Here is a 22,857-nt window from a genome sequence, read left to right as displayed (position 1 = left end):
ATATCTGCAAGGGTTTGCTCCAACAGTCAAAGATGTGCGGGTTAGGTAGATTGGCCATGATTAATGTGTAGGGTTACAGGGATAGGGTGGAGGATTGGCCTGTAGGTAGAATGCTCTTTCAGAGGGTCGGTGCAGACTCGCTGGGCTGAATGGCTTCCTTCTGCATTTTAGGGATACTATGAATTCTATGGGAAATTGGCATTGAGCTATGTTCATGGCCATTGTCCATTTCCATTGTAATAATAATGTGCATTTTGATGCAAACATGGTGACACACCATATCAATGGGGCTGGTTTAGCACAAGGCTAAATCGCTGGCTTTGAAAGCAGCCCAAGGCAGGCCAGCAGCACGGTTCAATTCCCTTACCAGCCTCCCCGAACAGGCGCTGGAATGTGGTAACTAGGGGCTTTTCATTTGAAGCCTACTTGTGACAATAAGCGACTTTCATTTCATTTTTTTCACACTAGATTAGCTGCATTTAAATTTGTTGTTTTTAAAATGGCCAAAGAAACCTGGAGGCACTGTGAAGGGATTTTAAAAATTGGACCCACCCCAGCTGCAGAGCTAAGGAAGGGAGGATGGAAACATGATTGAAACCAGAAAACAAAATTGCTTCTTGTTGGTCTTTCTCGGGCATGATGACGATCCTGACTTGGAAATACATTGCCATTCCGTTACTGTCGCTGGGTCAAAATTCTGGAACTCCCTCCCTAACCGCATAGTGAGTGTACCTAACACCACACGGACTTCAGTGGTTGAAGAAAGCAGGTCACTATCACCTTCTAAAGTGCAATTGGGGATAGGTGACAAACTCTGGCCTAGCCAGTGAAGCTCACATCCTGTACAAATTAACAAAAAACCTATCTTGGAAATACGTGGACTGAAAGAAAGGGTTTCTTCTGTCTTTGAATTAACCATTGGCTTGCATGTGGGTGTGTGTATCAAACCATATGGGAATGTGTCATAACAGGAATTATAATCAGCAGAAAATAACAAGATCAAATATTTGTTATAAATGAAGGATGTTTGTTTAAAGAAATGTTCAACTTAAGCTGATCGGAACAAGTTGCAAAGGTAATGTTTCCATCACGAACCATTGGAATTGTAGATTACTGTTGACTTTTGCCATTCCTTGAGGCACAATTTTAAAAAATAAATAAATTTAGAGTACCCAATAATTTTTTTCCAATTAAGGGGCAATTTAGATTGGCCAGTTCACCTAACCTGCACATCTTTGCGTTGTGGGGTTGAAACCCATGCAGACTCGGAGGGTCACTGTCTGTGCGGAGTCTGCACATCCTCCCTGTGTGTGCGTGGGTTTCCTCCGGGTGCTCCGGTTTCCTCCCACAGTCCAAAGATGTGTAGGTTAGGTGGATTGGCCATGATAAATTCCCCTTAGTGTCCAAAATTGCCCTTAATGTTGGGTGGGGTTGCTGGGTTATGGGGATAGAGTGAAGGTGTTAACCTTGGGTAGGTTGCTCTTTCCAGGAGCCGGTGCAGACTCGATGGGCTGAATGGCCTCCTTCTGCACTGTAAATTCTATGAATGTGCAAACTCCACACAGACAGTGACCCAGGATCAGTATGCGAACCCGGGTCCTCAGCGCTGTAGGCAGCAATGCTAACTACTGTGCCACATGCCACCCAGCTTAGGACACAATTGAACTGTGACACTGGGTCAATATGCTCAGTGACTTTTGAAATCTGTTGCGATTCAGTTACAATTCTAATTGGTAAACATAGATGCAAAGAAAAATTAGCTATGAAAGCAGAGGTGTTTGGTGCATCCGTTTCATATTGGGGTTCTATATCTTTGCCTTTTGAAGATTGTAATCTTCACCTTTCTATTTCATGAATCTGTTCAACTCTTAATTCTGGGCGATGTAACTGATTTTTCTTTCACTTCTGATTTGCAGCTATTGAATTCACAAAGTTCAGATTGTCTTCATAAATGTCCTTCACTGTCATGGATTGATGTTTCGGTCATATGGGAGCTAGCTTTCCTCCCTAGAAGCAGTGTAATAAAATATGCCATTGCATGTGACAGAGGTGCTTCAAACCATGTAATTTGATGTTGAGAGCAAGCTCGTCAAGCTTTTTAAAAAAAAAAAGCCAACAGATGTAGCGCCAGGGTCCCAAGTTCAATTCTCGGCTTGGGTCACTGTCTGTGCAGAGTCTGCACGTTCTCCCCATGTCAGCGTGGATTTCCTCCGGGGTCTGTGGTTTCCTCCCACAAGTCCTGAAAGGCGTGCTGTTAGGTGACTTGGACATTGAGTTCTCACTCTGTGTACCCGAACAGGTGCTGGATTGTGGCGACTAGGGGCTTTTCACAGTAACTTCATTGCAGTGTTAATGTAAGCCTACTTGTAGCAATAATGATTATTATTATTACAGTGTATTCACACGCACAGCTGTATGCATTAAATGTTATGCTGTTCTCTACTCCTTTTCTTGATGTTCTCTCCCACGGAAGCGCAGGTCAAAAAAGTCAAATGACGTTTTCGTTTTGCCGTTTGCATCTGTTAAATGAAATGCCAGCCAGGACCGTGAAGGTGTAATCATGGCAAAAGCGGTCAGCATTTGCTGTCATTAGGCCTGTGAAACTGACAGCAACTTCTGATGTCTGCAGATTCAGTTCAATACAAAAATCCAGAACTTGCTTTGGTGAGTTCTCCAGTTGCAATCCCTCCAGGTATAAATCTGGAGAAATTACTTGAAATGGTGTCAGCTTCTATTTGTATGCTAATAGTTTCACTGTCCAAAAAAACCCCGTGGAAAAAGTTCTCAAAAGCAGAAAATGCTGGAAAAACACAGCAGGTCTGGCAGCATCTGTGGAGAGAGGAACAGACTCTTCTTTTGAAAAGGTTATGTCTGGTCGATTGAGGAGTAACTGGATTTTTAATGGTAAACTAAAATCGTACAGAACAACCTCTCTGTCCCTGAAAACCTAATCCTATATTTGTGTAAAATCTCCAGTATGATCATCCCTATATTTTCTTTTAAAATATAAAAATGCATTTGATATTTCAGTTTTTTGCCTTAATCCCATTTTTATGTATCAATATCCCTCTCTGCCTTTCACTTCCTGGTTTTCTTTGTGGGAAATGTTCAAAGTGATGCACTGATTAGCCTGCTTGATGACATTGCTATTGATGAACGCTGGAAATCTCCTTGAACTGATACCAAAAATCATTCGTGCCTGCAAAGGGGAAATCTATACCAGCATTCACTAAGTCTTTGTGGGCATATTTCTTGGAAGGTAGAGAGTGTGCAGTGAAAACTCGTTTCTCCACAGCTACATATCGAAGGGGATATTTCAGACTTCACAATGAGTAGAAAAATGCTATGGACAGACTCACTATCCATGGTTAACGAGAATGGCTAATTCAAACTTAAAGAAAAAGCATATAATTGTGCAGATAACAGGTGGAAGGCATAGAGATTGGACAGAATATAAGGAACAGCAAAGGATGACTAAAAGAGTATGAGAAAGCCAACCAAAAATTTAAAATCATATAGAAAGAGTATTTATAAATGCTTAAGAAAGAAAAGTGAACAAAGTGGGTGTTGGCCCGATAGAAAGTGAGTGAAGAATTGATCATGGAAAACCAAGATGGAAGACTAATTGAATAGGTGTATTGCATCAGTCTTCACTATAGAGGATACAAATAACATCCCAGATGCAGCCAAAATCCAGGGCACAGAAGTGAGATGTGAACTCAGGAAAATTACAGTCACCAGAAAAGTGGTACTGAGTAAATTGTTGGGCTGACAAGAGCTCGGGTCCTGATGAACTTCATCCTCGGGTCTTAAAAAGAAGTGTCTAGCAAGATAGCCGATACGTTGGTTTAAATTTTACAAAACTCGCTGGTGGCATGGGGACGCAGTGGTTAGCACTGCTGTCTCATGGCGCCAAGGACCTAGGTTTGATCCAGGCCCCGAGACACTGCTGTGTGGAGTTTGCATTCTCCCCGTGTCTGTGTAGGTCTCGCCCCCACAACCCAAGGATGTGCAGGGTAGGTGGATTGGCCACGCTAAATTGCCCTTTACTTGGAAATTGAAAAAAATAAATGGTAGAAAACTCCCTACATTTTGGTAAGGTCCCAATTGATTGGAAGAGTGCAAATGTAACGCCATTATTCAAAAAGGAAGGGAAAACACAAAGTGGGAAACTACAGACCACTTAGCTTGACATCTGTCACAGGGAAACTGTTAGAAGCTATTATTAAAGAGGTTACAGCAGGGCATTTGGATAAGCTCAAGTTAATCAGGCAGAGTCAACATAATTTTTGAAAGGAAAATCGTGCTTTGCCAACTTATGAGATCTTTGAGGAAATGACATGCGCTGTTGATAATGGCAAGCCAGTGGATGTACTGTACTTAGATTTCCAAAAGGCATTTGATAAAGTGCCACAGCAAGGGTTATTGTGGAAAACAAAGGCTAATTTTATAGAGGATAACCTACTGGCATGATTAGAAGATTGGCTGGCTAACGGGAAGCAGAGAGTAGACATAAATGGGTCTTTTTCAGGTTTTCAAGATTTTGGTGTGTTAAAGGAATTACTGCTGGATCCTCAACTGCTTACAATTTATACAAATGACTTGGATGAAGGGATGATTGTGCAGGCCATAAGGAGGCTACAAAAAGATATGGACAAGTCAAGTGAATGGGCAAAGATCTGGAATATAATGTGGGACAATGTGCAACTGTCCATTTTGGTACGTAGAATAGCAAAGCATATCTAATTGGTCTGAGATGTGGAGCTCTGAGGTGCAGAGTGATCTATGTGTCCTAGGACGTGAAAAACGAAAGGCTCCTATGCAGTTACAGCAAATAATTAGAAAAGCTAATGGAATGTTATTGTTTATTGCGAGGCGAATTCAATACAAAAATAGCTAAGTTGTGCTTCAACAGGGCATGAGAGAGACTACATTTGGAGTACTGTGTGCAGTATTGGTCACCTTATTTATGGAATTATGTAAATGTATTAGAAGCAATTAAGAGAAGGTTTACCAGACTAATATTGGGAACAAGTGGGTTGTCTTATGAGGAAAGGTTGGACAGACCTTGTGCTTGTATCTGCTGGAGTTTAAAAGAGTAAGAGGTGACTTGATTGAAACACACAAGATCCTATCCTGAGAGGTCCTGACAGGGTGAATGAGGAGAGGATGTTTCTTCTTTATGGGAGAATCTGGAACTAAGGGTCACTGTTCAAAAATAAGAGGTCGCTCATTTGAACAGATCAGGCAATTTTTTTCACTCAGAAGTTTGAAAGTCTTTGGGATCCTCCTGAAAAGGTGGCAGAAGCAGAGCTTTGAATATTGTTAAGGTAGAGGTGATTTGATTCTTTGTAAGCAAGGGGGTGACAGGTTGTCGAGGTTTAGGAGGGATGCAGACTTTAGGGCAGCACGGTGGCGCAGTGGTTAGCACTGCAGCCTCACGGCGCCGAGGTCCCAGGTTCAATCCTGGCTCTGGGTCACTGTCCATGTGGAGTTTGCACATTCTCCCCTTGTTTGCATGTTTCGCCCCCACAACCCAAAGATGTGCAGGGTAGGTGGATTGGCGAAGCTGAATTGCCCCTTAATTGGAAAAAATTAATTGGGTACTCGAAATTTTTTTTTTTTTATAAAGGAGGGATGCAGACTTGAGATTATTGATGGATCAACCAGGAATTTATTAAATGGCACACAATTATATTTTTTAATGTTTTTACTGAATATCTGGTTCGGCCCATGGGCTCTTTCTGTGCCATATATCCTATGTAATCTGAAGAATATACATGTATAAAGTATAAAAGATTATAGTTCATTGAATAGCTTGTGTTAACTCCTTTTGAAAGTATGCAAACTACTAATTATGTGAAAATAATTACATCTTTTAAATTATAGCACAGTTCATATCTCCTTTTTGTTCTGATTTAATTCAATTCATTTTTAAATTTTAAGATAATTGAAATGCAAACTAAAATCCAGACTCCTAAATGGCTGACATCAGATCTTACATACTTGTAGGTGATGACCCTGAATGAAGAAATGCCATCAGTAAATGTAACCCGGATTACAACCCACTCAGAGGTTTAAGTAGATAATTCAGATTGTCACACCAATAGAGTATTTAAAGGGCTGTGCGTTATCATCAAACTCTTTATTTGGATGAGAAGTTAAACTAAAGTTGTCTGATGAGGTGGATGTAAAAGTATCCATGGCACTAATGGAAGACGAATGTGGGATTCTCCCTGTATCCTTGTCAACATTTCTCATTGAATCGTCACCAATTTGGGATCTTGCTGGCTGTCACGTTTATCTTCAAAATTAACTATTTGAATTTGAAGTATTATGGAAGAGTATTATGGAAGAGTAAGTTAAGTTGCCACCTCATGCTGCCTCCCCTTTTGCCTTGTTTCCACCCCCCCCCCCCCCCCCCCCCCAACACACACACCTACACACACGCACAGCCTTTGCACTTCAATCTCCAATATTCCATCTATTAAATAGTATTTTTATTTTATGCAATAGTGGAAGCATAATGTGATTAAAAGCTGTTCACCACAAGTAGACTGGGGATTTTTTTTTTCCTAGTCGAGATATCCTGCTTTTTTGCATTACTGTCACAAATGTTCCCCCAATTGAAGCATGCCTGTCAGATATAGGCTGGAATTCTCCAGCCGTTGGAACCCCCTTTTCCTGCTGGCAGTGTACCCCAGCCCCGTTGGATTTCCCAATGGCTTGGGGTGACTTCAGTCGGCAATCCCATTAACAATTGGCTGAAAGAGAGCATCCCGCCGCCAGCGAACTGCGCACCATGGAGAAACACGCGGCTGGGGGACCGGAGAATCCAGCCCATAATTTCAAATGAACAGCTTGGTCCTGGAGGAAAAAAGTTTGCTTTGGGGTGCCTTTATTCTATTGTGCCCTTGAACAGTAATAACTTTTTCAAGTCCTGGAGAGGATCCTATAGCATATGGATAATATTCTTAAGCTTCTCGATTGCTTGAAACGATTGTTTGGATTCAGTGATAACATTGTTGCTTCGTTCTGCAGGATGTGCCCAGCAACATTTTTTAAAACTGGTGTGTGTATGTATACATATATTTAGTGTACTATTCTTCAGACTAACCTATACGAATATCTGTTAAAGGTGAATATTTCTTTTACTGAGTCAGCAAGAATAAATCTTTTCATTCCCTGACACCATTAGGTCAGTTCTATTTTGGGATTTTAGTGTTCTATACATTTCACCATCAGTTTTGAGAGATTGCTTTCATCAGCACCAAGTGAAAAACAAAAGATCATTTGCCCTTGTGTGTCGCAACTGATATCCGCTGAGCAGCACCTGTTCCCCTAGTGTATTGCAAGACTAGTAACCTCTGTTAGTCAGTAGAAACCTGCATGTTGATCAACTGGGTATAGTTTGTGAAATTTCAAATTACTTTTCTGTGTTTGAAATTTTCAAGTTTAATTAGAAAAATATCGTATTAGCAAGATTTTTGCTTGAACTAAAAGCGGATTTTCTGGCATCCCTTATTTATATGCATGCCATGTGAGATAATGACTGTTCAACCTACAGTACAGCTCCATTTTCAAAAAGAAGAACGATCCCTCTTGCCTCTTTAAATAGCTTTCAATTCAAATTGGCAATTTGAGTGGAATTGCCAGTGCAGCATTTTAAAACTTCCTCCAAGATGTGTTAGTGACAATTATGGGGCACCTAAGGTTGGGGAGGTAGAGTTATGCTGCTGCTCCAGTCCACCCAAAAGCTCGATAGTTGTGAAACCCAGCAGGAGGCTGCTTGCAAAGGGAGAAGAAAATACCAACGTAGTTATTTTTATTTAATCTGTGTGAGCGGCTGCTCATTTCTCTGTTTCAGTTGTTTGGATCATTGACCCAGGATTCTCAGACCACCTTTATAGCCTCAAATCCGCAGATTGTAAGGTAGACTGTTCATTGCATTAAACTGGTCAGCTGGGCCACCTAGTTATATTGTTCGCTCACTTTGGCTTCATTCCTTTTTATCATTAGTGTCATGTGAGAGCACCCTTTAAGAAATGAGTGTTTAAGAAATGTATATTAAGAAATGGAGCAGCTCATGTTACTGGAGTGATGTCAGTGTGGGTGGAGCTGAGCTCCACTTCTGCTTTTTAGTTTCAGCTTGAGAAAGAGCTTGGGTGTGTCTTGTGTTTTTCAGTGAGCTGAATCTGAAGTTAAAAGTGAGCTGCACTGCTGTTGATCTCTGCCATCAAAAGACTATCTATGGATCATTTGGCAAACTCAGAATTGTAAAAAGGTCTCAGTATTGAATGTAAACCCTAATGTGCTCCTATTTGAAGGTTTGTTAAGTCTTTTGGATGTTAAAAGGATGGCATGCAGATTACTTAGTGTTGTATTCTTTGGGGGGCGTATTTGATTTACTGGTTGTTTTAAAAAGGTTAACTTGTTCATAGAATAAACAGTTTTGTTTTAAAAAAACCACGGGTCCATGTCTGCTGTACCATACCTGTAGAGTGTGCCATGTGCTCCCCATACCACAATCTATTAAAAGTTGTGGTTCAGGTGAGCTCCATGATACGCTTTGGGATTCTCCAAACCCTGGCCCATAACAATTAGAGAAATGTAAACTCCTCTCTGCCACAATGGTTCTTCTATCACTCTGCGATGAACTTTATCTCTAAATGCAAAGGACACATGGAAATTGTGCTTTATAATTTTTGTTTTGGGCTGTATAGCTTATAGTTTAAATGTATGGAACCTTTATTTTTTATTTATTTATTTTTTTGCTCAGCCATGCTCATCTCAGGAGATGGTGATGTAGTTTTGACAAGGTCCCACACAAGAAATTAGTGAGCAAAATTAAAGCCCATGGCATTGGGGTAATGTATCGATGTGGATAGAGAACTGGTTCGGAGATAGGAAGCAGACAGTGGGAATAAACAGGTCCTTTTCAGATTGGCAGCCAGTGATGAGTGGGATACAGCAGCATTCAGTGCTGGGACCCCAGCTGTTCACAATATACATTAATAATTTGGACGATGGAATTGCATGCAAAATCTCCAGATTTATGGATAACACTAAGCTGGGTGACAGTGTGTGCTGTGAGGAGGATTCAAAGAGGCTGCAGGGTGACTTGGACAGGCTGGCTGAGTGGGCAAATACTTGGAAAATGCAATATAATGTGGGTAAATGTGAGGTTATCCACTTTGGTGGCAAAAAACAGGAAAGCAGAATATTATCTGAATGGTGGCCGTTTAGGAAAAGGGGAAGTGCAATAAGACCTGGGTGTCATGGTGGAACAGTCACTGAAACTTGGCATGCAGGTACAGCAGGTGGTGAGGAAAGCTAATGGCATGCTGGCCTACATAGCGAGAGGATTTGAGTATAGGAGTAGGGATGTCTTGCTGCAGTTATCCAGCCCACACCTTGAGTATTGTGTGCAGTTTTGGTCTCCTAGTTTGAGGAAGGAGATTCTTGCTATTGAGGGTGTCCAACGAAGGTTCACCAAACTAACTCCCAGGATGGCAGGACTGGCGTATGAAGAAAGACTGGATCGACTGAGCTTGTGTTCACTGGAGTTTAGAAGAATGAGAGGAGATCTCATAGAAACATACAAAATCCTGATGGGACTGGACAGGCTAGATGTGGGAAGAATGTTTCCGATGTTGGGGACATCCAGAATTAGGGGTCACAGCCTAAGAATAAGGGGTAAGCCATTCAGGACTGAGATGAGGAAGAACTCTCATAGAGTTGTCAACTTATGGAACTCTCTACCACAAAAGCTGTTGAGGCCAGTTTGTTGGATATATTCAAGAGGGAGCTGGACATGGTCCTTGCGGCTAAAGGGATCAAAGGGTATGGAGAGAAAGCAGGAGTGGGATACTGAATTTTCATGATCAGCCCAGATCATATTGAATGGTGGCGCAGGCTCGAAGGGCCAAATGGGCTACTTCTGCACCTATTTCTATGATTCCATGTAGTGGTAATATCACTGGAATAGTAATCCAGGCTTATGCTCCGGAGACATGGGTTCATATCCCATCATGGCAGTTGGTGGAATTTAAATTAAAGAAAAATAAATCTGAAATTCAAATCTAGTCTCGGTCATGATGCCCTTGAAACTATCATCGTTTTGGTGTAAAAACCCAACTGGTTCATTGATGCTCTTTTGGGAATTAAATCTGCCATCCCAACCTGGTTTGGCTTACATGTGACTCCAGACCCACAGCAGTGTGGTCTACTCCTAACTACCCTCTGAAATGCCAAGCAAGCCACTCAGTTCAGGGGCAATTGAGGGTGTGCAACAAATACTGGCCTTGTCAACAATGCCCACAACCCATTAAAGAAATTAACCTAAAGGAGCGGACTTGTGCATTGCCTATGTGGAAGCTCATGGATTGCCATCTAGTCACATAGCTTAGGAGGAACACTTCCTGTGGACCGTTTTGTGTGTGAAATCAAAAGTCCAGCTTTCACTCTTGCTCTCCATGCAACTCACCTGCTCTGTTATTTCTTTGCGATATCCATCCAATTCCACACGTTGTCCAGTGAATCTGCCATCTGTTCCCTCACCCATTCAGGCTCATCAGTGATGATCCTTCTCGCATATCTCACTCCACTGGCATTGTAACATCTGAAGTCCAACTTGATCTAAACAAACCCAACCATGGACACCCACCCACCAACACACCACTTTACCCCAGGTCATTCAGGATATATTTCCGGCTTATCCTGGCATAACTAGTAGAAATTTGAGTGAAATTATATTGGAGCTGTGTGAATGAATGACAAGTGGTTTGGCGAATTTTGGAAGTGGCACAATGGAGGAAATTTTCAGTTCAAATCTGTGTCAATCAATTGCACACATCCTTTCACCAAAAATGTGTTATGCTGCTCTCTGCTGTGCCGAGACATTTTGGGCCAGTTATTTCTTTCCTATAATAAACTTGGAAACCACAGACCAGCCAGTTTATTAAAAAACACATTAAAAACCTTTGAAATAATTTCAAGGCATCCAATAGAGAAATTATTGAGGGAGTGCAATTTGATAAAAACTGAACTTGAGAAGGGGAATTCTAGATCGTAGAAGTAGAAAAATCGTAGAACCCCTACAGTGCAGATGGAGGCCATTCAGTCCATCGAGTCCGCACTGATCCTCTGAAAGAGTCATGCACCTAATAAAAATAGTCTGAAAACGAAAATGAAAATCGCTTATTGTCATGAGTAGGCTTCAATGAAGTTACTGTGAAAAGCCCCTAGTCGCCACATTCCAGCGCCTGTCCGGGGAGGCTGGTACGGGAATCGAACCGTGCTGCTGGCCTGCTTGGTCTGCTTTAAAAGCCAGCGATTTAGCTGAGTGAGCTAAACCAGCCCCTATTGGTGTCACAAGTAGGCTAACATTAACAGTGCACTGAAGTTATTGTGAAAATCCCCAAGTCACCACACTCCAGCACCTGTTCAGGTACACGGAGAATTCAGAGTGTCCAATTCACCTAACGAGCATGTCTTTCGGGCCGTGTGGGAGGAAATCGGAGCACCCGGGGGAAACCTACGTAGACACGGGTAGAACGTGCAGACTGCACAGACAGGCACCCAAGCCAAGAATCAAACCCAGGTCCCTGGCACTGTGAAGCAACAGTGCTAACCACTGTGCTGTTGTGCTGCCCATAAGTCCACTTCCGCATCCTATACCAATACCCCTTAACCGTCCCTGGACACTTAAGGGGCAATTTAATGTGGCCAATCCACCTAACTTGCACATCTTGACTGTGGGAGGAAACCAGAGCACCCAGAGGAAACCCACACACAGACACAGGGCGAAATTGCAAACTCCACACAGTCACCCGAGGCTGGAATCGAACGCGGGCCCTGGTGCTTGTGAGGCAGCAGTGCTTACCATCATGCCACGCCTTTGAAAGGTACTGCTGTTACAGTCCGCAGAATAAAGTTAGTGGATATTAGTTATTCAAAAATCATTTGATATGGGTGCATTTCAAGAGACAAATGGCTAAGATCAGGACTGTTAAAATATCTCAGTGAAAATGAGCTCAAGATGCGGATCCATAAATGGGAAAATTGCAATTTGAATTCCACATAAGTTTCTTTCAACATTCCTAATAAATAAAGGATATCAAAAGAAAAATCTCCTCTAAATTTTCAGAAGATGATCTGGTTTCACGCAGCAGAATTAACATTGCAATTAGCTTCCAAAGGATTCTGATCGATGAGTGGGCAAATGAATGGAAACATTTAATGCTTGACAACATTCCAAATCCTATATTGGCTGTGACATCCTGAAAATTACCTCCATAAACAAGGAAGTACTCTGATTTTAGTAGTAAGATATAAGAGGGTGTTCCACCTGCTCAAATCCCAAGGTACCAACTTGTTTGACATTGCTGTTTGTATTCATGTGCTGAGTACTTTTAAATTGATGGTTTAGTGTTACTGGAGGCGGTGAAAACATGATGTACACGCAGCTAGAGGGAGTTGTTGTGCAAAATAAGTGATTATTTTGTTTGGTTAGCTACTCTGCAGTACCTGAACACACTGGAGCTTTTCCCAGTATGGTATATGTCAAATTGTGATAACCTGATTTTTTTTTTCTGCTCCAAATTCCTGCTCTGCTGTTCGTTGTGCCTGGAAACAGGCACTGTCAAGGTGCCTGGGTGGCACTGTGAAGCCGGGAGGAACACTACCAGGGGTGGCAGCATCTGAGTGTCAGGGTGACAGAGTCAAAAGTCAAGGGCTCAGGGGAGCCATGCCCATGAAAGGACAGTGGAGGTGGGTATGAAGGGTGTTGGGGTCTGCAGGGTGATTATGAAGGGACCTAACGAGGACCTAACGAAAGGGGACGACCCGAAAAGAAGGCGTGGAGCATTCTGCCACCCCATAACAGGGTGTCATCAATTGGAGAGTTGTGGGATAATGTCCATGTGTGTGGGGGGTGACATTGCCCATGGTGGGGGTTGTGGGGGGCCCACAAGCCCACTTGGAAATTGGAGCACCCTTTCAAAATGGTGGCCTGATCTCAGAGGAGCAGGTCTAGCCAGTGAGTTCAGCTCCCCAGCGATTCTAAGTGTGGGCTTGTGCAGGAGTAACTCCCGAGAGCCCAAAAAAGTGACTAAGTGTGGTTAGCCAACAGAGCCAGGGAGAAACTCCCAGCAGACCCCGCCACAAATGAAACAAACTATTCAGTTTGAAGGCGCACTTTGGAATGTACATTGTAGCTATTAGTTAAGCGTGGCTTAAAGGGAAAGAAAGGTAACTCAACATTCCTAGTTACAAGCTTTTCAGATTGAGAAGGGAGATGAGTGATTAAAGAAACTTTAGAGAGGTCAGAAGGATCATCAAATGACGCCTTATGGGTTGAACTGAAGAACATAAATGGGTCAATTGCTCAGCTGGTATGTAACAGACGATGAAACAGTCAGAGGGAGTTAGAAGAGCAGAGATGTAGACAAATTGTTGAGAAGTGCGGAAACAATTGGACAGTATTAAGAGACTTCAACTCCCTAATATTAGCCATGATAAAATCATGGGGGATGAAAAATTCCAAAAATGCATTCAGAACTCTCTTTTGCCAGCAAGTAACGACCCCAACAAGAAAAGGGGCAGTCCTTTTGGTATTGAAGAGAGGCCGGTGGAAGAACATTTTGGTGATCGTTATTTAGTCAGATTTAGCAAAGTTATGGAAAAGGACAAAGATCCATTAGGAAAAGATTAATTTGACTAAACCGAGCTGTGATTTAACAAAAGTGAACTGGAAAAAGCTGCTTGATGGTAAATCAATATCTGAGCATCAACTGGTTTTCAAAGGAGGGTGTGTGTGTGTGTGTGTGTGTGTGTGTGTGTTTTTTTTGGGGGGGGGTGGGGTGGGAGGGGGGGCATATCCAAAGAAGAGAGCAAGTATGTTCCCAGAGAGGGAAAAGGAGGGACTCCTGGAAGTCATAGAGTATACATAAGATAAGACAAAAATGGAAGCTTATGTCAGATGTCAAGAACTTAAGACTTCGAAAAGCATGGAGGAGAATATAAAGTGCTGGAGTGGAAATTAAGAATGCAAGGAGAGGGAATGCAAAGAATATTGGCAAATCAAACTGAGGATAACCTAAAGACAAGTACATAAAGAACACTAGGATGACGATCTAAACCTCTTCACAGCAGAGGCTGGTTAGAGACAAGAAAAGGTAATTTGTACATGTGAAGGCAGAAGATGGTTTTGTTTGTCTTACAGAACATAGAAAGAGGGGGACAATGCAGCTATTTTGGTTGCTTGGGAGGAGTGTGAAATACGGGATGGTATAAACAGTGACCGAGAATATGAGATGGTTTAGCATCTATGGAAGTGGATATATTGTCAGCCTGGATGAAATGCAAAACTGAAAAACTGCAAATGCTGGAAATCTGACCTAAAAACTCAAAATACTAGGAATACTCAAAAGGTCTAGCAGAATATTTTAGAGCGAGAAACAGAGTTTAACGTTTCAGGAGTGTCACATTCTGGTGGCATTCTCGCAGGATAGATAGGCAAGTTGGATGAGATTCCACACGGGATGCGTGACCATAAATATAAGAGCAGGGAGGTTATGTTTGAACTGTTCTCGCTCACACATGGGAGTTTTATAAAACTACTTAAAACAAAATGGAGAATAGTTTGAAACAATGGAGTTGAGAGGTAAGATGCCCTCCTTTCACTTCTAAAATGCAAATGACCTTTCAGGATGACATTTGATTGAGAAGACATTAAAATCCAACAAATGTATTGTGTGGATTAAGGGCTGTCATTGTCCAAATAACTTTATTTCACAATGGACCTGTAAACTTCTTGGCTTCGGTATGGACTCCCAACAGAATGGATGCAAGAAGAAACCCATTTTATTGCAAGGAGATGCAAATGGTTGAAACTCATACCGTTGTGTGTCAATACCCAAGTCATCAGAGACCAATTTGTGTGGGCCGTAGAAAATAAGTACTATGGTTACCTGACAGAAGCAAGTTTTTGATAAAGAGCATTTATGACACATTTGGGAGCAGCCACAAGTTGGCTGGCTTCTTCCAGACTCTTCTACACTCTTTACTATCATGTGACTCCCTACATGACTCCTTACATCACTATGAGGTGGTTCTGTTTTCCCGGTCTGACATTTTAGGTTGGTACGGTAGCACGGTGGTTAGCACGGTTGCTTCACATCACCAGGGACCTGGGTTCGATTCCCGGCTTGGGTCACTGTTTGTGCGGAGTCTGCATGTTCTCCCTGTGGGTTTCCACCAGGTGCTCCGGTTTCCTCCCAGAAGTCCCAAAAGACATTCTTGTCAGGTGAATTGGACATTCTGAATTCTTCCTTAGTGTACCCGAACAGGTGCCGTAGTGTGGCGACTATGGAGTTTTTGTAGTAACTTCATTGCAGTAAGCCTAATTGTGACACTAATAAAGATTATTATTATAACCCTTGCCCTGCCAAACACCTTTTATACTACACCTCCACCCGAGCCTTTAGCCAACATGCGTTTATAATGCAATCTTCTTTACGTGCTACCCCTTCTTTCACCCCCCCCCCCCCCCCCCCCCCCGCCATCCCTCAAGTCATTGCCCCATTTGCAACATGATAGATGAGTTGGTAGCATAGATTGCAATATATGAGTATGATGTATTAACTATTACAGAAATGTGGTTGCATGGTGACCAGGACTGTGTTCAACATTCCAGGGTATACAATGTTCTAAAAGAACAGCCAAAGGGGAAAGGAGGTGGGGTAGCGTTGTTAATCAAGAAAGGTTTCAGAGCAGTGCTGAGTCGTGATGTAAAGGCAGCGGATAGTGATGTACAATCGGTTTGGGTTGAAATAATTAATAGCAGGGGAAGGAAGATGAGGGTGGGAGTAACCTATAGACCCCCAAAAAGTGACCCCTCAAGTGGTCAGAGCATAAATGGGGGAATATCAAAGGCATGTTTGAAGGGAACTGCAATTATTGTAGAAGATTTTAATCTGCATATTGGTTGGACAAACCAAACCAGCCAGGGTAGCGTACAAGAAGGATTTGTGAAATGGAAATATATGTAACTAGCGGAGTGCTGCAGGAGTCCGTTCTCAGCCCATAATCGTTCACTATTTACATAGATGACCTAGAGGAATGGAATAGAATGTAAGATTTCCAAATTTGCCGATGATATGAAAATAGATGAAAGGGTATGTTTTGATGAGACTGTTGTAATTCTGCTACAGTATATAGGTAAATTGGGTGATTGGGCGAAATGTAAATTTAATGTGGGAAAGTGTGAGGTCATGCACTTCGTTAGGAGGAATCAAAAGGCAGATTATTATATAAATGGTGCGAGACTGCAGGTCTAGGGAAGGTAGTGGCGTAGTGGTATTATCGCTGGACTAGTAATCCAGAGACCAGGGTAATGCTGTGGGGACCTGGGTCCGTATCCCACCGAGGCAGATGATGAAATTTGAATTCAATTTTTTTTAAAATCTGGAACTAAAAGTCAAAAAAGGTGACCCTGAAATCATTGTCGATTGTCGTAAAAACCCATCTGATTCACTAATGTCCTTTAGGGAAGGAAATCTGTCGCCTTTACCTGGCCTACGTGTGACTCCAGATCCACAGCAATGTGGTTTTCCCTTGAAGGCCCTTGGGGATGGGTAATAAATGCTGGCCCAGTCAGCGACGCCCACATCACTGTTATTCGATCATGGGAAGTACAGCGGGATCTAGGTGTTCTAGTGCCTGAATCACAAAAAGCTAGCGGACAGGTCAAACAAGTAGTTAAGAAGGCAAATGGCATTTTGCCCTTTATTGCAAAGGGGATGGAGTTTAAAAATAGGAAGATTTTGTTGCAGGGTATTGGTGAGGCCACATCTTGAGTATTGCATGCAGTTTTGATCCCCCTACCTAAGAACGGATCGTAAAATCACCAGGTTGATTCCTGGGGTGAGAGGGTAGTCCTATCAAGAGAGACTAAATAGTCTGTGCCTGTATTCCTTGTATAAGATCCTGAGGGGGCTTGACAGGGTAGATGGTGAAATGTTTTCACTAGTGGGAGAGTCTCGTACAAAGGGCCAGTCATTTAAAACTGATGCATTAACATTTCTTAGCAGAGGGTGGTAAATCTCTGGAATTGCCTATCCCAGGGGCTAGTGGTGGCTGGATCGTTAGAAGTGTTCAAAGTTGAGGTGGATAAATATTTGATAGATTTGAGGAATAAAGGGCTGTGCGGTTTTGGCACAGAAAAGGAGTTGAGGTTAGCATAGGTCAGCCATAATCATATTAAAGGGCAGGCTTGAGGCCCCAGTGACCTACTGCTGCTTCTATTTCTTGTGTTCTTGTGTGTTATAAATGCAGGAGCCCTTGCAATTCTTCCAGGTCTCAATCTTTTCACATTCGGAGGAGTGATAGACTGATTTGCTTCAGGCTGACTTTGCCGTCAGAGTTCGATTCGTAGCATTCTGTGAGGCCAGTGCTTTGAGGTCATCGTCTGATTCACTTTTTGCACTCTTTTGAGTTGCATTTCTCTTGATCGACAACCCGCTTGCTTTGTTCAGACACTGGGTTTGTCCTGCTCCTTCCTAAAGGTATGTTCATTCCGTTCATTCCCAGAATGGGCGGGTATTTCTTTTTCTGTGGGGTCTGCCATATTCTACTTGGAAGTTTACTTTTCAAAAATGAAACCCTCATTTCCACTTCTTTCATGACTTCACCCAAATGTTTGTCTACTCTTAATTTTCAATTCTCCTGAAAGCGTATTAATGCTTTCATTCAGCTCAACAACAACTCTGGTGAGTTCAGTTGTTTGAGATATCTGCAGATCTCTTTTAACAACTTCACCAAGGTATTTTCTTCCACGGTCACTGACTGCTCCTTAGACTCTTTCATAAGAACATAAGAACTATGAGCAGGAGTAGGCCATCTGGCCCCTCAAGCCTGCTCCACCATTTAACGAGATCATGGCTGATCTTTTGTGGACTCAGCTCCACTTTCCGGCCTGAACACCATAACCCTTAATCCCTTTATTCTTCAAAAAACTATATCTTTACCTTAAAAATATTTAATGAAGGAGCCTAAACTGCTTCACTGGGCAAGGAATTCCATAGATTCACAACCCTTTGGGTGAAGAAGTTCCTCCTAAACTCAGTCCTAAATCTACTTCCCCTTATTTTGAGGCTATGCCCCCTAGTTCTGCTTTCACCCGCCAGTGGAAACAACCTGCCCGCATCTATCCTATCTATTCCCTTCATAATTTTATACGTTTCTATAAGTTCCCCCCTCATCCTTCTAAATTCCAACGAGTACAGTCCCAGTCTACTCAACCTCTCCTCGTAATCCAACCCCTTCAGCTCTGGGATTAACCTAGTGAATCTCCTCTGCACACTCTCCAGTGCCAGTACGTCCTTTCTCAAGTAAGGAGACCAAAACTGAACACAATACTCCAGGTGTGGCCTCACTAACACCTTATACAATTGCAGCATAACCTCCCTAGTCTTAAACTCCATTCCTCCAGCAATGAAGGACAAAATTTCACTTGCCTTCTTATTCACCTATTGCACCTGTAAACCACCTTTCTGTGACTCATGCACTAGCACACCCAGGTTTCTCTGCACAGCAGCATGCTTTAATATTTTATCATTTAAATAATAATCCCGTTTGCTGTTATTCCTACCAAAATGGATAACCTCACATTTGTCAACATTGTATTCCATCTGCCAGACCCTAGCCCATTCACTTAACCTATCCAAATCCCTCTGCAGACTTCCAGTATCCTCTGCACTTTTTGCTTTACCACTCATCTTAGTGTCATCTGCAAACTTGGACACATTGCCCTTGGTCCCCAACTCCAAATCATCTATGTAAATTGTGAACAATTGTGGGCCCAACACGGATCCCTGAGGGACACCACTAGCTACTGATTGCCAACCAGAGAAACACCTATTAATCCCCACTCTTTGCTTTCTATTAATTAACCAATCCTCTATCCATGCTACTACTTTACCCTTAATGCCATGCATCTCTATCTTATGCAGCAATCTTTTGTGTGGCACCTGGTCAAAGGCTTTCTGGAAATCCAGATATACCACATCCTTTGGCTCCCCGTTATCTACTGCACTGGTAATGTCCTGAAAAAATTCCACTAACTTAGTTAGGCATGACCTGCCCTTTATGAACCCATGCTGTGTCTGCCCAATGGGACAATTTCTATCCAGATGCCTCGCTATTTCTTCCTTGATGATAGATTCCAGCATCTTCCCTACTACCGAAGTTAAGCTCACTGGCCTATAATTTCCCGCTCTCTGCCTACCTCCTTTTTTAAACAGTGGTGTCACGTTTGCTAATTTCCAATCCACCGGGACCACCCCAGAGTCTAGTGAATTTTGGTAAATCATCACTAGTGCATTTGCAATTTCCCTAGCCATCTCTTTTGGCACTCTGGGGTGCATTCCATCAGGGCCAGGAGACTTGTGTACCTTTAGCCCCATTAGCTTGCCCATCACTACCTCCTTAGTGATAGCAATCATCTCAAGGTCCTCACCTGTCATAGCCTAATTTCTATCAGTCACTGGCATATTATTTGTGTCTTCCACTGTGAAGACTGACCCAAAAAACCTGTTTAGTTCCTCAGCCATTTCCTCATTTCCCATTATTAAAACTCCCTTCTCATCCTCTAAAGGACCAATATTTACCTGAGCCACTTTTTTTGTTTTATATATTTATAAAAACTTTTACTGTCTGTTTTTATATTCTGAGCAAGTTTACTCTCATACTCTATCTTACTCTTCTTTATTGCTTTTTTAGTAGCTTTCTGTTGGCCCCTAAAGATTTCCCAGTCCTCTCGCCTCCCACCAATCTTTGCCACTTTGTATGCTTTTTCCTTCAATTTGATACTCTCCCTTATTTCCTTAGATATCCATGGTCGATTTTCCCTCTTTCTACCGTCCTTCCTTTTTGTTGGTATAAACCTTGCTGAGCACTGTGAAAAATCGCTTGGAAGGTTCTCCACTGTTCCTCAACTGTTCCACCCTAAAGTCTTTGCTCCCAGTCTACCTTAGCTAGTTCTTCTCTCATCCCTTTGTAATCTCCTTTGTTTAAACACAAAACACTAGTATTTGATTTGACCTTCTCACCCTCCACCTGTATTTTAAATTCCACCATATTGTGATCACTCCTTCCGAGAGGATCCCTAACTATGAGATCATGAATCAATCCTGTCTCGTTACACAGGACAAGATCTAGGACCGCTTGTTCCCTCGTAGGTTCCATTACATACTAGGAAACTATCGTGGATACATTCTATAAACTCCTCCTCAAGGTTGCCTTGACCGACCTGGTTAAACCAATCGACATGCAGATTAAAATCCCCCATGATAACTGCTGTACCATTTCTACATGCATCAGTTATTTCTTTGTTTATTGCCTGCCCCACCATAACGTTACTATTTGGTGGCCGATAGACTACTCCTATCAGTGACTTTTTCGCCTTACTATTTCTGATTTTCACCCAAATGGATTCAACCTTATCCTCCATAGCACCGATGTCATCCCTTACTATTGCCCGGATGTCATCCTTAAATAACAGAGCTACACCACCTCCCTTACCATCCTCTCTGTCCTTCTGAATAGTTTGATACCCTCGGATATTTAACTCCCAGTCGTGACCATCCTTTAACCATGTTTCAGTAATGGCCACTAAATCATAGTCATTCACGATGATTTGCGCCATCAACTCATTTACTTTATTCCGAATACTACGAGCATTCAAGTAAAGTACACTTATGTTGGGTTTTTTACCTCTGCTTTGAATCTTAACATCTCCAGTTTTATTCCTTTTAGTATTACTGGGCCTATTCACTGAGCTCCCCTCAGTCACTGTACCTTGTACTGCTGCCCTTTTTGATTTTTGACTATGTCTTCTCTGCCTTGCACTTTCCCCCTTACTTCCTTTCTTTCAGTTATTTTGTTAGATTCTCAACCTGTTTCTTAGAATTTTCCTCATCATCTTTTAAAGTCTGGATTTGATATTTCATACTGTGCATCTCATCTGTCATGTTCTTCAGGATGGATCGAAGTTCAAGAACGTCGTGGCTTTTCTTCAACTTTTCATCGGCTTTAGTTGCCAATTCTGCATTAAATCAGCAGTTGTGACTCACCAGTAATCTCTCTCCTTTTCCCAGCATCAACATCTTTCTATTGAGTTTCCCTTTCACGAATTCTCTCCGTCATCCTTCCAGCTCACCTTCTGCAAATTTACTTCTGCTAGTTGGTTCTGACATTCTTCACGCTCTTTCGTGAGAACGTTTGCTTTCTCTTGCAATGATTTAACTTGACATTCTAAGTTATTGATTCTCATTTCAGCCATGTCACTTTTTTAAAAAATATATATTTTTATTAAGGGATTTATAAATATACACAAAACAAAACCAAGAAAAAGAGAACAAACAGGAAGTCTTATAACCAATAACACCCCACCTTCCCTGCCTCCCTCCAGCTTCAGATAAGCCCAAAATATGTGGACATGGTCCGTGCCCCCCCCCCCCCCCCAACCTCGCACCTCCTCAAAGAACCTGCTCATCCTGGCCACTGTCGTATGCTCCATATGAACCACTTTGAATTGATCCTCTTTCTGTCATTCCTTTTACCATCTGCAGCAGAGCTTTGTCCTTGTCCTTTGATGCACCATCAATTGGACACGAGACGAAGATGAGATCCAAACAAAAGGCTTTCATGCACAAGATGTATGCCCGGCAGCAGGCGTACAGAAGAATGGCCGACTGCCAGGAAGCACGGGTTCTTGTATCCCGCCGTGTAGCCGGAGCTACCTACCTCTCAGCCAATCGGCTGAGAGGCACATGACTTACCCGGGCCAATGGGCAGCGAGTCCTCTGCACCAATAGCAGCTCACTTCTAAGGTACCGTAATACCCCTAGTCATACTACCACATCCTTCACTTTAGATTAACTGCTGACCTGGTCTGTCACTGGTGGAGTCTTGTTTTAGTTCTGTAATCATGCTTTTCATTGCTCGATTATCAGCTCACAACTCTGAAAGTTCTGTGACTTTTCCCTTTGTGGCCCCTCTTTTCCATTCAGCTGGTTCTTCAGTCTCTTTCTTGTACCTCTTGGCTTCCACCTGGAATATAGAGCATTGCTGAGTCTTTGCAGCCAATTATTTCTCAGTTTGTTCAAAGGGAAACTAAATTCATTTTGATTTACTTCGCAATTTTCCACAGGAATAAACTTGCGCCAAGAGGTCCTTGTAGGGTAACCATAGAAACTCTACAATGCAGAAGGAGGCCATTTGGACCATCAAGTCTACATCAACCCTCTGAAAGAGAACCCAACCTCGGCTGACACCCCCGCCCTATTCCCACAACCCCACCTAACTTGCATATCTTTGGACACCAAGGAGCAATTTTAGCATGATCAATCCACCTAACCTGCACACTTTTGGACTGTGGGAGGAAACCGGAGCACCCGGAGAAAACACATGCAGATACTGGGAGAAAATGCAAACTCCACACAATCACCCAAGGCTGGAATTGAACCCAGGTCAGTTCTAACCATTGTACCACCGTGCTGCCTGTGAAAATCCTTTCTTTCCTTTGTAAATCTCAATTTCTTCGTCTTGTGTTTTCTTGTAATTCAGCTGAGTCTCGTCAACTTTGTTCTGCTGTTCTTCCACTTTTCCTCCATAACGTCTCTTCTGTTTTCAGTTGTTTCTTTTGGATTACATCAAATACCTTTCCTGCATTCACAGCCATCTGCTCACTCAGCACGGCCACCTGCTGTTGCAGTGTGGATAAGGATTTTTTTTAAAGGGTCAATTTGTCATTGCCAATCCAGCAATAATATAATAATATAATATAATCTTTAT

The 22,857-nt window shown here is 42.4% G+C and overlaps 1 protein-coding gene across 4 annotated transcripts in view; it reads left to right on the top strand.

The window, feature by feature from the left end:
- iqsec1b (IQ motif and Sec7 domain ArfGEF 1b) overlaps nucleotides 1-22,857 on the top strand; it is a 577,194-nt gene that overhangs the window by 335,842 nt on the left and 218,495 nt on the right. The window lies entirely within an intron of this gene.

The sequence above is a fragment of the Scyliorhinus canicula genome, chromosome 11 (genome assembly GCF_902713615.1).
Source record: "Scyliorhinus canicula chromosome 11, sScyCan1.1, whole genome shotgun sequence".
Taxonomy (NCBI): Eukaryota; Metazoa; Chordata; class Chondrichthyes; order Carcharhiniformes; family Scyliorhinidae; genus Scyliorhinus; species Scyliorhinus canicula.
Note: the sequence above shows the minus strand (reverse complement) of the source record. Positions and strands in the feature narration are given on the sequence as shown.